This window comes from Mustelus asterias, unplaced genomic scaffold (genome assembly GCF_964213995.1).
Source record: "Mustelus asterias unplaced genomic scaffold, sMusAst1.hap1.1 HAP1_SCAFFOLD_35, whole genome shotgun sequence".
Taxonomy (NCBI): domain Eukaryota; kingdom Metazoa; phylum Chordata; class Chondrichthyes; order Carcharhiniformes; family Triakidae; genus Mustelus; species Mustelus asterias.
In genome coordinates this window covers 2,066,582-2,082,849 of record NW_027590117.1, presented here as the reverse complement: position 1 = coordinate 2,082,849, position 16,268 = coordinate 2,066,582, and the positions used below count along the sequence as shown (strand labels likewise).

Sequence of the window (16,268 nt, the reverse complement as noted above, 5' to 3'; positions counted from 1 at the left end):
AGGAGCCCTGACTTTGGTTCCCCTCCCTTTCACCCAAATTCAAATGTACCGAATCTTTGCCTGAAACATGTCCTCCTGAAAGATCACCCATTGTTCTGTTATAGTTTTTCCTGCCAGATTTTGGCTCCATTTGACTCTGGCTCATCCCAGCTCCTCCCATTGAAGTTAGTTCTCTTCCAATTCAGATTGTTTCTTCAGATTGTTTCGTGCTAATGACAAGCTTGTGATACAATGATCACTGTTACCCAAGTGACCACCCACTGACACTTGGTTCATGTGGTCAACCTTCCTGTCAGTCTGTGAGCACAGTAAGTAGTCTCACAAAACCAGGTTAAAGTCCAACAGGTTTATTCGGTAGCATGAGCATTCGGAGCGCCTTCATCAGATAGCCCGTGCTACCAAATAAACCTGTCGGACTTTAACCTGGTGTTGTGAGACTACTTAATGTGCCTACCCAGTCCAACGCCGGCAACTCCACGTCAGTCTGTGAGAGAATGTAATTAATTCTGTATCTGTCATCCATGATCTGCATACAGATTTGCTCCTCTATCTCTTTCTCACCACACCTCTCTTTTTTCCTTCTCTATCACTCCTGTTCACATTGTATTGAATAGTAATTGCCCGGTGTTCTCCATTTCTGAACCGCATTTTCATCATTGCCATTCTCATGTATTCCTGTGTGGAGTTTTGTGCTTCTAACTCACCAACCGTATTCACCACCCTCTGTGTGATTACACGCATGCTTTCTAAACCTGTCCTTGTATTCCTCTTAGATTCCATCTTCATCCACTCCGATCTTATATGGTCCTATTTCCTTCTCTGGATATTCCTCCTTTCTAATTCGAAATACTGTTGCCCATCCCCCTGCCAGTTTAATTCAAACCCTCCTCATCCACACAAGTGACCCTCCCCATGAGGACAGAGGCATTGAGTACAGAATCATGCACGTTTCGCTGAGCCTTTAGAAAGCTCTGATTGGACCACAGCTGGAGTATTGAGTCCAGTTCTGCTCAGCATCCTTGAGGAAACGTGTGAGGATCATTCAGCGGGTGCAGAGGAGATTTGCCAGAATGGTTTCAGCAATGAGGGCTTTTAACCACAAGGTTGGGTTGGAGAAGCTGGGGTTGACCTTTTTGGAGCACAGCAGATTGACGGGGAGATCTGATAGAGGTGGACAGGATTGTGGCATGTGTGGATCAGGTCGACAAAGAAAAGCTGTTCCCATTCTCTGATAGTACAAGGACGAGGGGGCACAAGTTGACGGTTTTGGGAAGACACAGAGAAGGCACGTGTGGAAATACTTTTCATGCAGTGAGTAACAACCTGGAAGTTGGTGCCTCTGAGTGTAGAAGCAGAGACGTTGAAAATTTTCAAAGAGGAATTGCGATTGACATTTGAGGGAAGTAAGCGTACAGGGCTATGGGGATAGTGCAGGGGAATGGGACTGACTGGATTGTTGCACGGATAGCCACCATGGACTGAATGTGTTTCCTGAGATACCACAATCAGTCAGAGGTGGAGAGACAGACATTGTTTCCATGTCACTCCAACTCAGGACCACTGACAGGTAGATACATAAATCTCCGTCCAAATCTTCACCCACGATCAGGTTGTCAGTGTGTCAGTCCTGCAATGTTGCAGCATTAGCTGCAATTAAATTAAATACCAAATAAGACTGAATAATAGTATAACCCGAGACACAAATGTGATTATTAAAATAAGAATACATATAAATTTGATGAGTACAGCCAGAGATACAGATTACATACCCAACCTAATGCCTCATACAGTGTATGGCAGATATTATATTCTAACAGTGAAAACTAAGCTCAACATTCAAGTATAAAGTTCTTGCAACCAGAGTGAATCATGAAAGCATCAATTTGATTAATAAAAATTGAATAACACTTTCTTTCACTTTGCAACGATTGTGAGATGAAAAGATACATGGTCCTTCCCAATTGTGTTCAAATAGAAAGTGATTTAATACTAGGCCAAATTCTCAATCATTTCATTAAAACCCACATTAGTGGTTTGTTTCTGTCCTGAAATTTCAATATGGAATGAACTCAGATTGTTAAACAGTCCCAGAGCCTGAGGTTCTGTAATGTATACCACACTGTTCGAGTAGCAGAACTGACAGATCAAGAACCATTCTCGAGCACATGTCCATTACCAGACACTGACAGATACAGACTGTTACTGAACTCATTGACAGCAACTGAACTCATCCTCAATGACACTAATCAATCTGAAACACAGATATGGAACCACTCACAAAGTCAGAAATCATCACAAATCCACATATACTGATGAATGTGCCCACACACTACACACTCCATATTAAAGAATGAGAGTTACAGACCCACATTTTCATACAGGTTTTCCACATTCCCAGGGAGGATCACTGAACTATAATAAAATAATGCCATACTCATACCCAGCATCAGATCCTGGCAGACACAGAATGAATTCCACATTCACATAGAGCACCAGAATCTGGTATGTGTATTCAACATAGTCAAGCACACAGAGACACACTTCTTACACCACTGAAAGAGGATTTTTGGCCTGTCAAGTCCTGGCTGTCCAAGCGAGTAACACACCTAGTGCCACTCTCCCCACATCTCTGCACATTCTTCCATTTCAGGCAATGATCCGATTCTTTCTTGAATGCCTCGATTTGAAGCAACCTCTCGCAAACTGTTTGGACCCACATCTCAGATCATAATCACTCGCTGAATCAAAACGTTTCCCATCATGTATCCATTCCTTCTTTTCCCAATTCCCTTAAATCTGTTCTCTCTGCTTCTCAATCCTTCCAGCAATGGGAACAGTTTTTCTCTGTCTACCCTGTCCAGACTCCTCGTGATTCTGAATACTGTTATCAAATCTCCTCTCAATCTCGTCTGCTCCAAGGAAAGTGGTCCAAACTTCCCCAGTTTATCTCAATAACTAAAGTTTCACATCCTTTTCAATGTGATTCACTTACACATGCTTGAGGCTACGTATATTTATATACAAGGTCCGAACAATTCATCCCAATCCCACACACAGCACCACCGACTGACAGAATTAATCCTACTCTCACAAACAGCGCTGAAGATAAACAGATAGAGAATTGGTGTCAAAGATGCTCAGATTTTGAGAATGATTCCCACATTCCCATTCATTGCGATTAGCTGACGGATACATGTTGAATTCCAATATCAAATTGAGCAGAGAGCACACTCGGTGCCCCAGACTGAAAGGGGGTTTTAGTTCAGATAGGCAGCATGGTCGGTGCAGGCTTGGAGGGCCGAAGGGCCTGTTCCGATGCTGTAATTTTATTTGTTCTCTGATAGCCAAAGAATACACACTGATTTGCACTGCCAGAGACTGACAATTAGAGGATGGTTCCCACAGAGAGTTGCAGAGATTGAAAGGTAAAGAATAAACCCAGCCCCCTCATGGAGTGGCCGAGAATGACAGTTAAAACATTAATCCCAAACTGGCATACCATTCCAGGGAGAGAATGAATCCCGCACTCACTCTCAGCCCCCACTAACTTGCAAACACACAATGAGTCTCCAACACAACCAGAGGCAGAATGACTCCATCAGCCACATAGTGCCCGAGACTGTTAGATACAGAATGATCGTCACCTTCACACACTAACAGAGAGTGAGTAAATCCCACACTCTCACGATATCAGCGAGTAGTAAATCCCACACACACACTGTACCAAAGTGTCAGGGACCCAGGTTCAATTCCACCTTCGGTGATTGTGTGGTGTTTCCACGTCCTCCCCTTGTTTGCATTTCGGTGGATTGACCATGCTAAATTGCCCCTTGGTGTCCCAACTATATTGGTTAGCGGTATTAGCAGGATAAATATGTGGGGTTACCAGGATAGGTTCTGGGTGAGATGCTGTGTCAGAGAATCGGTGCAGACTCGATGGGCCAAATGGCCTCCATCTGCATGGTAAGGATTGTCTGACAGTTAAGGCTGAAATAGACAAACTTTGGTTTCTCAGAGAATCAAGGAATAAAATGGAGGTGAAAGCGAAGATCTGAAACTCTACAAGCAGTTGGTACGCCCACATCCGGAGTCTGCACCCACAGTTTGGAATCCACACTTTCAAAGAAAAATACAGCTAATGGAGAGAGTGCGAAGATGTGTTACCAGAAAAATGGAAGGCATGCAGGACTACTTTATGAGGGATTTAAGAGTTATTGGATTGCAATCTTTAGAGAAGGCTGATTCATGGTTCAGTTCAAGTTTATAAATTGATATATTTTAATTTGACATGAAAGGTCTGACACTGGGAAGTTCTGAAGAACAAAGGGACCTTCGCGTGTTTGTCCATAGATCTCTGCAGGCGGAAAGGCAGGTTAAGAGGATGGTGGAAAAGGCATATGGCACACTCGCCTTTATCAATCGGGGTATAGATTGAAATACAGAGGGGTCAGGATGGAGTTGTATAGAGCTTTGGTGAGGCCACAGCTAGAATACTGTGTGCAGTTCTGGTCGCCACATTATAGGAAGGACGTGAACGCACTGCAGGATGTGCACAGGAGATTTACCAGGATGCTGCCTGGGGCGGAACATTTAATTCATGAAGACATCTTGGATAGACTTGGCTTGTTTTCGTTGGAGCCTAGAAGACTGAGAGCGACTTGATTGATGTGATCAAGATTATGAGGGGCATGGACAGGGTGAATAAGAAGCAGCTAGCCCCCTTAGTTGAAGGGTCAGCTACGAGGGGACAAAAGTTAAAAGTGGGTGGTGCGACGTTTAGGGGGGATTTGAGGAAAAACGATTTTACTCAGAGGAGGTGACGGTCAGGAATGTGCTGCCTGGGAAAGTGGTAGAGGACGGGTGCCTCATATCCTTTAGAAGATACTTGGATGAGTATTTGGCACACCATAACATTCAATGCTATGGGCCGAGTCCTGGCAAGCGGTATTAGGTGTGCAGGCCAGGGCCTCTTCTACACTGTCGTATTCTGTGATTCTATGATACATGGCCTTACTACACAAGCTTGAAAAGTTAATTATCCATAGATAAAGTATTTTGTGTGGGCGTCAGTCTAAACTACAGAAAATTGATTCACAGTTAATAGTCACAGTTTTTTTCCCCGCATAGAATTGTTGATATGCTTTTCCTGATTTTTTGTGAATGCTGAAAAGTGTCGTGACTTTTAGAACACTTGTCAGAAACATAGAGTGTTTTCTATCTATGTATTGTCTGATGTTGTTGTTGCTGTTCTTGTTTTTAATACTGTCACTGTGTTTTTCACTGTCTGGTAAAAAATAAACAAAATAACTCTTGCTCGAATTGAATGGTGGAACAGAGTCAATGTGCCATGAGGTCAGTGTCTGTTCTTAATTGCTGTGTTCTTGTTACTGGAAGAGAAGGATCCATGGATACTGAGGGAAATAAGGGTGGAAATTGCAGAGGGAATGGGTAATTTTTTTCTCACCCAGCTCGTTATATGAATGGTGCCGGAGGACTGAAGAACTGCAAATGGAAAACACACCACTTCAGAAAAGGTTGTAAGAATCAATCCAATCAGTTCAACATCAGGAAAAGCCCTACGTAATTACGAAAGGTGAATCATATTTAATGAAATTGCTCGATATTTTCATGAGGGCAATGGAAAAGGCGAGGGTTCAAATCCCATTCCTGACATTGTTTGGGAGAGGCAGTGGCATCGTGGACAAGTAATCCAGAGATCCTGGGTAATGGGGACTTGGGTTCAAAAGGGCAGTTGGTGAAATTTTAATTCAAGACAAATCTGGAATTAATTCTCGATTTGTCATAAAACCCCATGTGGTTTACTAATGCCCTTTAGGGAAGGAAATCTGCTGGGCAGGAGGAGTGTATTTGAATCAGCAAGTCCAGAGGTAACAAAAGCATGGATGAGGGTTTCATGTACAGGTGAGTTCAGGCATTATCAACAACGTGTGAAGTTACACAGCTGGAAATAGGTGATGTTTGTGCTGAAACAGATATGTGGTCAGAATCTAAATTCCGAGTGTGATGATGTGCCAGGGACCAGGGAGAGAGATGGAATCATTGACTGGGAATGGAATTTGTGGTGGGAGCTTTGGTCTTCCAGATATTTAATGGGGAATTCTCCGCTTATCTAGTACAGGATGTCGGATAAACAGTCTAATAATTTATTAAGAGGGATTGGTTCTGAGTGGTAATGGTGAGCATGAACTGGGTGTTGTCGGCATACATGTGAAAACGAGCACTGTTCTTCAGAAAGTGTCACTGAGGGGTAAGGTGTAGAAAAAAGAGGGAGCCAAGGATAGATCCTTGGGGGATTCGGAAGGTAACAACACAGGAGGGAAAAGATAAACCATTGCTGGTGATATTGTGCTTCTGACGAGAAAGATAAGAATAGGACGAGGCGAGTGCAGTCTTACCCAGCTGGGCAACCCTCGTCATCCCTCTCCACCTGTCCACACCTTTGACATGGTTGGCTGCACCATCATGCTCCAATATATTTCCACTGTCAGGTCACTGTTCACAGCAGATGAAGATGTTAATGTACCTGACAACCTGAGGAAACGAATGAAGAAGGAACGGCTGTGCCTCAGTGAGCGAGTGTAGAGAAGGGTGGAGTTCAGAATCATCATCATCTCGGGTGAGATCAGGCCATTCTGCCCAGTCTGAAACACCCAGACTGACTGTAAGAGAGAGAGAGGCTGTAATTAGAACCAAACAGTGAGAGAGATCCATTCAGAGAAACCAAGTTTCACCCCCAAAGCACAGGACAGGAATATCCCAGTTTGTCTCCTTGGCCTCTGCAATGTGAAATGCTCTAACCCGGTGTGGCACTGAGACCCACACACATAGCACAGGAAGATCCCAGTCTCTGTGCTGATTGGTCTGACTCTACGAGGTTTGCAGCGCCGCCACTGCTTAGACTGGGCAACTGCAGCGTGACATGTTTACACAGGAAGCTGCCATTGGAAACACTCAGCTGCGGTTTTGCAGCCAGGCGGAACGGGATCTCCGCTGCCAAAACCCTTCGCGCATCTGGAGTTCCACTGCTGACTCAGGATCCAGACATTGTCGCCAGGTGCCTGATGGGCCCAGAGTAATCCCGTCCTCTGTCCAATCACAGAAGCCGACCTGTCACCGACAGCGAACGAAACCAATCAGAAATTGAGACATTCTTGTAAACGCTTTTGCGCTGATTGATCCTGATCATCCAATCGGTGAGCTCAGTCTGTCTGAAATGTGCGCGAACAATGGAAATGACGCTTCATAACGGCCGGGAGCAGAGCGACCTGCTCCGCTCAACACCCGCCCACAGTACGATTGACATCGATTTGAGCCAATTGAAGAACGCCGCTGTAACACACAAACCAATCGGATTGCGGCGCTGTTGTTCGACTCCAGCAGCGTCTCTCCCAAACCAGCGTCATGCGTCATACCGGGATCTGCATGTTGCGATCTGTGGCCGAAGCCTCTGAGAAATCAGATAGCTGGAGACGGGTAAATAATTCTTAAAGCGGAACCGTTATGAGAATTACCATTGGACAACCATAATTCTCTTTTGGCTGTAAAAGCAACAACAGGATTGGTGAAAGTCAGAGCGTGAGCGAAGTCGAACTTGGGGGAAAGAAGAGAGGAAATAAATGGAGGAAACGCGATAGAAATGGAAGAGGAGGAAAGCATGATCGAGGCAGTGAGGTTTAGAGAAGGAATTCTGGAGCTGAGTCCCAAAAAACTGGAAGCACGGCCATCACTGATGGAGTGAATCGAATCAGGGATGCTCAGAAGGCCAAAACTGGAGGAGTTCAGATATCTCAGTGGGGTGTTGGGCTGGAAATGAGAAAAAGGTTGAAAGAACTGAGGCAATTGAGGGACTTGGAAACACGGGTAAGAATTTTAAAATGCAGGCATTGCTTAACCACGAGTCAGCGTTTGTCAGTGAGCACAGAGTGAATGGGTTAACGGTATTTAGAGTGAAATCTAATCTGTGAAATGGATAGTCAAACGGAGGAGATAGTCATCCACTTCAGCAAGCAGAGTGGAGGACATGCCTCCGTCTACATCAACTGTGATGAAGTGGAAATGGTCGAGTGCTTCAAATTTCTAGGTGTTCAGGTCAGCAACAACCTGTCCTGCTCACTACATGCTGATGCTATTGCTCAGAAAGCCCACCAACACCTCTACTTTATCAGAATTCTTCGGAAATTTCGCATGTCCGCTGCGACTCTCACCAGTTTTTACCTATGCACCATAGAAAACACCCTTTCTCGATGCATCTCAGCTTGCTATGGCTTCTGCTCTGACGAAGATCACAAAAAACAACGAAGGGTTGCGAACGTAGGCCAGTGCATCACGTAAAATAGCCTCCCATCCATTAATTCCATCCACAGTTCCTCAGCAAAGCGGACAGCATCACCACACACACCGACATACAATCTTCCACGTTTTTCATTTCGGAAAAAGGTACTAACTAAACTTACCAGCTGACTTCACAGCAACATGGGATTTAGAGTTGAATTTGCCTACTTCTGATCCTTCGAGCCTGCTGTTCCATTGCGGCAGATCATGACAGACCTCTCCCTGGGCTCAAGAATAGCGTTTTCCCTGCTGTCATCGGGCTTTTGAGTGGACAGACCGTTTATTAGCTTGATCTTTCCCTGTACCCTAGCTATGACTGTAACAGTATATTCTGCACCCTCCCCTTTCCTTCTCCCCTATGTACTCTATGAATTGTATACTTTATCTGTGTAGCGTGCAAGAAACAATACTTTTCACTGTATCTCAATACATGAGACAATAATAAATCAAATCAAATCAAATGGTCAAAACTCACCGAGTTCAACGGAAACAGACAGGGAATAAAGAGCAGAGAACGGGATATAAATTATAAATTAGGAACTGAGTGACACCAAGCTTCAGTGTGAGCCTGTAGACTTCAGGTGGGGAGGATAGAGTTCAGTAGTTATTAGTTGCAGAGAGAGAACAAGGAAAGATTGCTATGCATTCCAACAGAGTGAGGATATAGGGGAGGCAAACTGTCAGACTGTGTATTGGGGCTGTAGGAGGGACAAGAGAGGGATAGGCCATAGGATTCCGAGGGTGTTTGACAGGGTCGATGCAGAGAGTTTGTTTCTCCATATGGAAGAGTCGAGGACCAGATGGCATAATCTCACATAAAGGCGCTGCCCAGTTAAAAAATAGGCATTTAGCAATTTCTTCTCTCAGACATTTGCGAACCTGTTGAATTTTTACCACAGGAAGCTGTAGAGGCTGGGTCAGTAAGCATGCTTAAAGCTGAGGTAGACAGATATTTTGATCATATCGGATCTATCATGATCTCACGAAGGTGGAGCAGATTCGGCGGGCTGAACAGTCATCTGTTCCCAAGTCTTCTGGTTTTATGAAATCATTTTTTCTTCATTTATTGGCTGATCTGCCGATTCTGGAAAAATAGAATCTGTCACGAGGGCCGCAAATGAAGCTGGCGTCTGCTTTGAAGCTTCTGAAACCATATGTTTTCATGGTGGCAAACTCCTGCCCAAAGCTGGTGTCCTGATTTGAATCGATCATCAGCTCGAATTTCTCCTGCGGTTAGGAATACGAAAACATGGAATAGTGCTGAACTCCTCACCATCCAAATCCGACTCGAAATTTCATTCGTGAATTCCAAAGCAAATCATTGGTTCGCCCTCAATAGGGAACGTCTTACTGACAAGGATGAGATTCAAGGAGACTCGTGCAGAGCACAATGGACCAGTAGTCCATTGTCTTAACCACTCAGCCACCTTATCAGGAAATGCTTTACCAAAACAGCTGTTAACACCCTTCAAAAATCTGAAAGAAGGTTGGCTTTCACACAGGTCCTGACTCCGCAGCCAGATGTGAAATGTTGGAAATGTAGTTTCTGTCAGTAAATTCCATTTCCATCACAGCAGCTCTGGGGTTGTTATGAATGAACTGATGTGAAACACTTCAACATCACATCCAACTTGTTTCCACACATTGCAAATAAAACACCGCGGAAAGACTGAAAGATACAATCGTTTGATGTAAAGGCAATTAATTTGGAATATAACCAATAATTTGGTGGTCGGCTTACTCTTGAGCCAGTGCAATCCATGTAATGTATGGACATACAGTTTGCTGTTCGGGAAGGAATTCCAGGACTGCGAGCCAGCCACAGAAACGGGAGATATTTCCTGGTCAGGGTGGGCTTGAAGTAGAACTTGCAGATGGCCGTTGTTTTACTCCATCTGCTGCCCTTGGGCATCCAAGTGAAAGAGTTCGTAGGTTGGATGGTGTCTCGTCAAGGGTAAAAACAGATAATCTCAGGAAAGGGATTTGAACGCACGCCTCCAGAGAAAACTGCGACCTGATTACAGCGCCTTAGACCAGTCGACCACCGTGACACACTTGGTAATGCATATACACTCTCCACACAACCTGTTTTGAATTCCATTTTCATCTTTGTTTTCCTGTTGTTCCCACCAAAATGAATCACTTCATTCTTCAAATGCCACATGTTCTCCCATTCCACCAACTTCCCCACACACTCTGACATACAATCTTCCACGAGTTCTACTGGAATTTCTGTAGCTCTTTTCACAACCAGAGGACCTCACAAACCATTTTACTGACAGTAAGGTATTTTGAAATGTCGTCACTGTCCAATTGCTGAACTTTTGAACTGTTTGTTCAACAATGTCAGAAATTCCCATATGGGAAATGGGATGTGAAATAAATGCTGGAGGTGTGGCTCTAAGGTGCAACGGCTGGCATGTTGAACTTCGAATTGTTGTCTGATAAGAGATTCAAAGGCTGTGTGTTCGAATCCCAGCAGGTCTTCCTTTACACAAAGTTTGAAAAAGTAGGAACAGGTTTTTCAATGTTCTCTGAAAAGTGAACTGCCGGCCCGAGCTTCATTCTGTTAAAGGCAACTCCAATCACTCCCCACTTTCCCATCAGAGCAACTTCACAGAAATAAATTCATGACAATCTCAGAACAACCATTCAGCAGAAAATTCAAATCGTTCCAAAATGTTGTCTGCTCACTCCTCGGGCAGATTGCAAACTGGACATTTACATCAGCGGGTACCTGCTCAATAGATTTTCCAGAATCTTTGTGACAGACAGCTCGAAAGAAGGATGATGTGAATCTACACCACTGAACGTAAAGACCAACACGTTTATCACAGATGAAAGGAGCAGCTCCTGTTGTAGCTTTAGATCAGACAGTGGAGGATTATCGTCGGCGCTCTGTCAGACAGCATGTTCCTTCAGAAAGCTTTCCAACTGGACACATGGAATGGGCGGCTGTGCGAAGACGAGTGGTTCAGAGCGAGATTCTTCATTGACCAGACTGGAGGAAATGAAACATTTTGATGAAATATATCTCAGACACAATGTACCAGAAAATGGCAGAAAGGGAATAAATCTAACATTCACCTATAGCTCCACTGAAAATGTATCCTCACTCAAGACTCGCTCACTCACTCAAGATCAGAATGTCTCTGACACTCTCACACAGTACTAATGACTAACAGAGACAGAGACTTGAAAATCGAGCTGGAGAGGAATTTGGCCACACAGTCACAGGAGGTGAAGTTTGGACACAGCGTTTGATATGCTTGAGGAGTGAATAGTAGAGCACCATTCAATATACCCATCTTTCTAATCCTATGAGAAAGACGAGTTGGCAATTTCAGCAATTATTTGAAAAAACAAGTTCCATCAGCGAATGCAGACAGGCAGGAGGAGATACCTGTAACTCAATGCTCAGACAATGTTTGAAAGGACCTGTGTGTTCCGATGGTCAGTCAGTGTTCTGTGTGAAGCTGGGAGGGGTTTGATTTTTCCTATTAATCTGCAATCCTTCAGTTAGTTCTTTGTGGAGCTGTTTCTGTGTGTGTTTCTGAATCAGGGATGTTGGAAATGATCTTTAGTTTTCTGAATGTTACCGACCAAGTCCTATCTGCTTCTCAGAAGGAACGCTCAGTGAGCTGAGGCTATGTTTCTGAGTTAACAACCACTCAAGCTTTCCCTGCAGCCTAGAACTCAATGACTGAAGAGAAACTGTGTCTTTCAAATGAAGAGGGTGCAGGTTGAACAATGTCCTGTCCTTCCTTTGGTAATCTCCAGAGTAAGTTGCTGGGTGACAGGTGCAGTATTGCAGTGAGGAAAATGGAAAAGAGAATTGGGGCAATGTCACAATCTTGTTTGGTTGCAGACTTCACTGAACGGGGTTTGTGTTGTTTCACTTGGTGAGCGTCACTGACTGCATGTGATTGTGGAGTAGGCAGAGGATGGTAACACATGTCAGTGAGCAGACAAGTCTGAGGATAATGGCGAGAGAGTCATGCAGTACAGAAGAGGCGCCTCAGCTCATCAAATCTGCACCGACAATCCTACATGAAACCTGCACCAATCCTACCCTCCAGCACTGGGCCCATGGTCCTGAACGTTATGACATTTCAAGTGTTCATCCACATGCTTTGTAAACTTAGTGACATTTTCCCGCCTCTACTACCTTCCCAGGGATTGCAATCCAAGACTCTCACCAAGCATTGGATGAAAAAAAATGTTTCCCTCAAATCCCTTCTAAACTTCCTGCCCCTCACCTTAAAATGCTGCCCCTTGTTATCAATCCTGAAACTGAGAAGAACATCTGCTTCCTATCCAAAATCTCCAGAACCTTCATAATCTTATACACCTCAATCAAGTCTCCCCTCAGCCTTCTCTGCTCTCAAGAAAACAACCCGAGCCTATGAAATCTCCCTTCCAGTTAACATCCGGGTGAATTGCATTAGTCCCCTCTCCAGTACAATCCTATCCTTCCTATCGTGATTAGACCAGAACTGCAATCAGTACTTAAACTGTGGCCTCACCAATGTTTTGTGCCGCTCCAACATTGCCTTGCTGCTCTTATAATCATACACTCATGCTCCATTCCTGACGCTCCACGATTCTTCACGACTCACAGGGTAAAAGGCTTTTTCGACGTCGAAAAGTATTACGTACGTTGCTGGAGCTTTCCCTTGTATTTTCGGGGATCTGGGAATCTGTGGATCACCTTACAATGGAATGAAAAATAATATTGCCATGATATTGGCGGCACGGTAGCACAGTGGTTAGCACTGCTGCTTCACAGCGCCAGGGTCCCGGGTTCGATTCCCGGCTCAAGTCACTGTTTGCGTGGAATTTGCACATTCTTCTCGTGTCTGCGTGGGTGTGCTCCGGTTTCCTCCCACAGTCCAAAGATGTGCGGGTTAGGTTGATTGGCCAGGTTAAAAATTGTCCCTTAGAGTCCTGGGATGCGTAGGTTCGAGGAATTAGCGGGTAAATATGTGGGGGTAGGGCGTGGGTGGGATTGTGGTCGGTGCAGACTCGATGGGCCGAATGGTCTCCTTCTGCACTGGAGGATTTCTATTATTTATTCACATGATGATCACGTCAGCTGAGGCGTACGTGAGCTGACCGCATGGCCTGACTTTGGTATTTCTTACGATGATATCAGAAGTTTCCATGTTCGAGTCTTGCCGCGGCCGCTTTAAAGCGAAATCTGGTGGAACTTCCTGGGAACCGAGTTTTTTCGCGTCATATGAAGTCCACTTTTTTATTCAAACATTGCAGGTCTGTTTCTCACAATACATTTCCTTGTTATTTTGTCAATAAAATTCCCACTCATGCTAATAATTTTACCTCCGAACAATTCCACAATATCTGTTTGTTCTGGATAAATTATTGATGTTCTCAACGAGAATAAAATGCTTTGTTTCGATCGGTTTCATTAAATTCTGTGGAGGGAATTCTCATCTCCTCGGAAGAGGTTTAATCATTATCTAAATGAACTGTTTTTGTTTACAGGGATGAAAGGTTATGTCGCTGGGCTGGTAATCCAGAAACCCGCACTAATCTTTGGGGACACGGAGTAAATCCCAACGCGGCAGCTGGTGAAATTTAAATTCATTGATTTAATACATAGAAACATGGATAGAAAACAGCAACAGGAGAGGCCATTCAGCCAATCGAAGTCTGGAATTGAAAGCAAGTCTCTGCAATGGTGGCCTTGTAATTTCCGTCGATTGTTTTCCACAGACAACATATAGAACAACTGAAAACATGTCACACAACAGGAAACACCTTTACAGAACAGAGAAAACTTCTGCTCAAGACGGATCATATATACACAACCGGGAACACATATTTACACAACAGGGAAGAATTTGACACAACCACAGTGAAGATCTGTCAACGGCAGATCCCGTTCCACAAAAGAGAGAAGAGTTACATGTCATTGTCCAGCCAGGGTGAGCTTCCCAACACGGGGGTCTTGTTTGAAATAAAAATGCAATGAACAGCTTCCTCTCTCCCGCGCACCAGGAATTGGCAGGAACCGGAAAACATTCCGGAGCAGAGTAGCATAGCGGAAGCCTGCTGGGCCTATAACCCAGAGGTCGCTGGATTGAAACCATTCTCTTGCTGTCATATTCTCACTCACTCACGTCAAATGAAACATTCGGCTGCTGCCCAATTTTCTCAACCACCTGGTCGAAAACAGATTGTGATAACTGAAGTTACCAGTCTCGTTATCCTTACTCTTTGCCTCAGTTGGCTGGACAGCTTTTTCAGCTACAAGCTCGGGATCAATTCTTGTATCGATTGAGATTGTTCATGGAGGCCCCGGCTTCTCAGCCTTGCTCCTCGCCTGATGTGCGACTCCTTCGGTTAAATCACCACCAGTTATCTATCCCCTTTGATGACCCCGAGAAACACTTGGGACTGTGAACCTTGCTTTAACTTTACAAGCAATGCACGAATCACATCCCTGACACATTGTTCAAATATAAAAGTACTGAGCATGCGAACCGGAAGCATTCATAAAATGTAACTCCTTCCATAGTTTCGAGATCTGTCACTCCCCATGAGCCTGACGTGATTTGAACACGCAGCCTTCTGACCTGGAGTCAGACGCGCTACCGTTGCGCCACAAGCTCACAGCTTTTACTGCTCTTTTACATCTGGGTTATGTTCGGTGAATTCAAAACTCAAACAGGGAATTGACTCCCTCTTTTCTTGCTCGGGATTTACATCGAATGAAAGAGTAACAGCGAACCAAAATTAACAAGAAGGTAGAAACACAAAATTATCCTACAGGAGAAATGTGTTCTTTGTTCCATGTGTTAAAATCACAGGAGGTGATTAGAAAAGTAGCCATTGCATGACGAGGTGGCCGAGTGGTTAAGGCGATGGACTGCTAATCCATTGTGCTTTGCACGCGTGGGTTCGAATCCCATCCTCGTCGGTGGTGCATTTTCTCTTTATTGAGTGTGAACTGATGATTCTTTGGTGTTTTGAGATTCACGGAACCAAGATGAAGTTTGGACACAGAGCTGGACAATCTTGATGGGTGGATATTCCAACTCAAATCCATATTCCAGATTCCGAATCCAATGAGAAACTCGATCTGGCAATCGATTCAAATCAGGACCCTAGCTTTGGGCGGGAGATTGGCACCACGAGAACATGTGGTTTCTGAAGCCTCAAAGTAGACTCCAGCTTCATTTGCGGCCCGAGTGGCAGATTTTGTCTTTCCGGAATCGGCAGGTCAGTCTTTAAAATTCGTGCTGGATTAGCTGGATTGGCCATGCTAAATTGCCCTAAATTGTGAGGTGCGACTGTAGCACGGTAAATATGTGGGGTTCCGGGGATGCGGCCTGCGTCGGATTGTTGTCGGTGCAGCTCGATGGGCCGAATGTCCTTCTTCTGCACTGTGGGGATTCTATGAAGTTCGAGGCGGCAGTTTCACTTCTCTGAGAACATTGATACACCAGTTCCTTATTTCTACAAACTTTATCTAAAAAGCCGACTCCGATGAGATTCTGACCCACAACCTTTGAATATCTCACCAGACAATGATGAGAAGTCCAACATGTCATTCTTTGCGCCACAGAGCCGCAGCTGCAGCATTTATTCCCCATTCTCATGTGGGAATTTCTGACGTCGTTGAACAAACAGTTCAAAAATTGAGCAATTGTATAGTTTCAAAAATACTTCATTGTCATTAAAATATTTTGGGACGTCCTGTGGTTTTGAAAAGAGCTACAGAAATTTCAGTAGAACTCCCATAGGGCACAGACAGGTTGGTCAAATGGGAGGACATGTGGCAGATGAAGAATGAAGTGATTCCTTTTGGTGGGAAAAACACAAAGAGACAATATAAAAGAAAGGGTATAATTACAAAACAAGGCGCAGGAACCGCGGGAAATGGGTGGGCA

The 16,268-nt window shown here is 44.4% G+C and overlaps 2 non-coding genes across 2 annotated transcripts; one reads left to right on the top strand and one right to left on the bottom strand.

Moving 5' to 3' along the window:
• Positions 1-14,915: 14,915 nt before the first annotated feature.
• On the bottom strand, positions 14,916-14,987 carry trnaw-cca (transfer RNA tryptophan (anticodon CCA)). The gene has a single exon. It is a non-coding gene; the product is annotated as a tRNA-Trp (tRNA).
• Positions 14,988-15,213: 226 nt separating this feature from the next.
• On the top strand, positions 15,214-15,295 carry trnas-gcu (transfer RNA serine (anticodon GCU)). The gene has a single exon. It is a non-coding gene; the product is annotated as a tRNA-Ser (tRNA).
• The last annotated feature ends 973 nt before the right edge of the window (positions 15,296-16,268 follow it).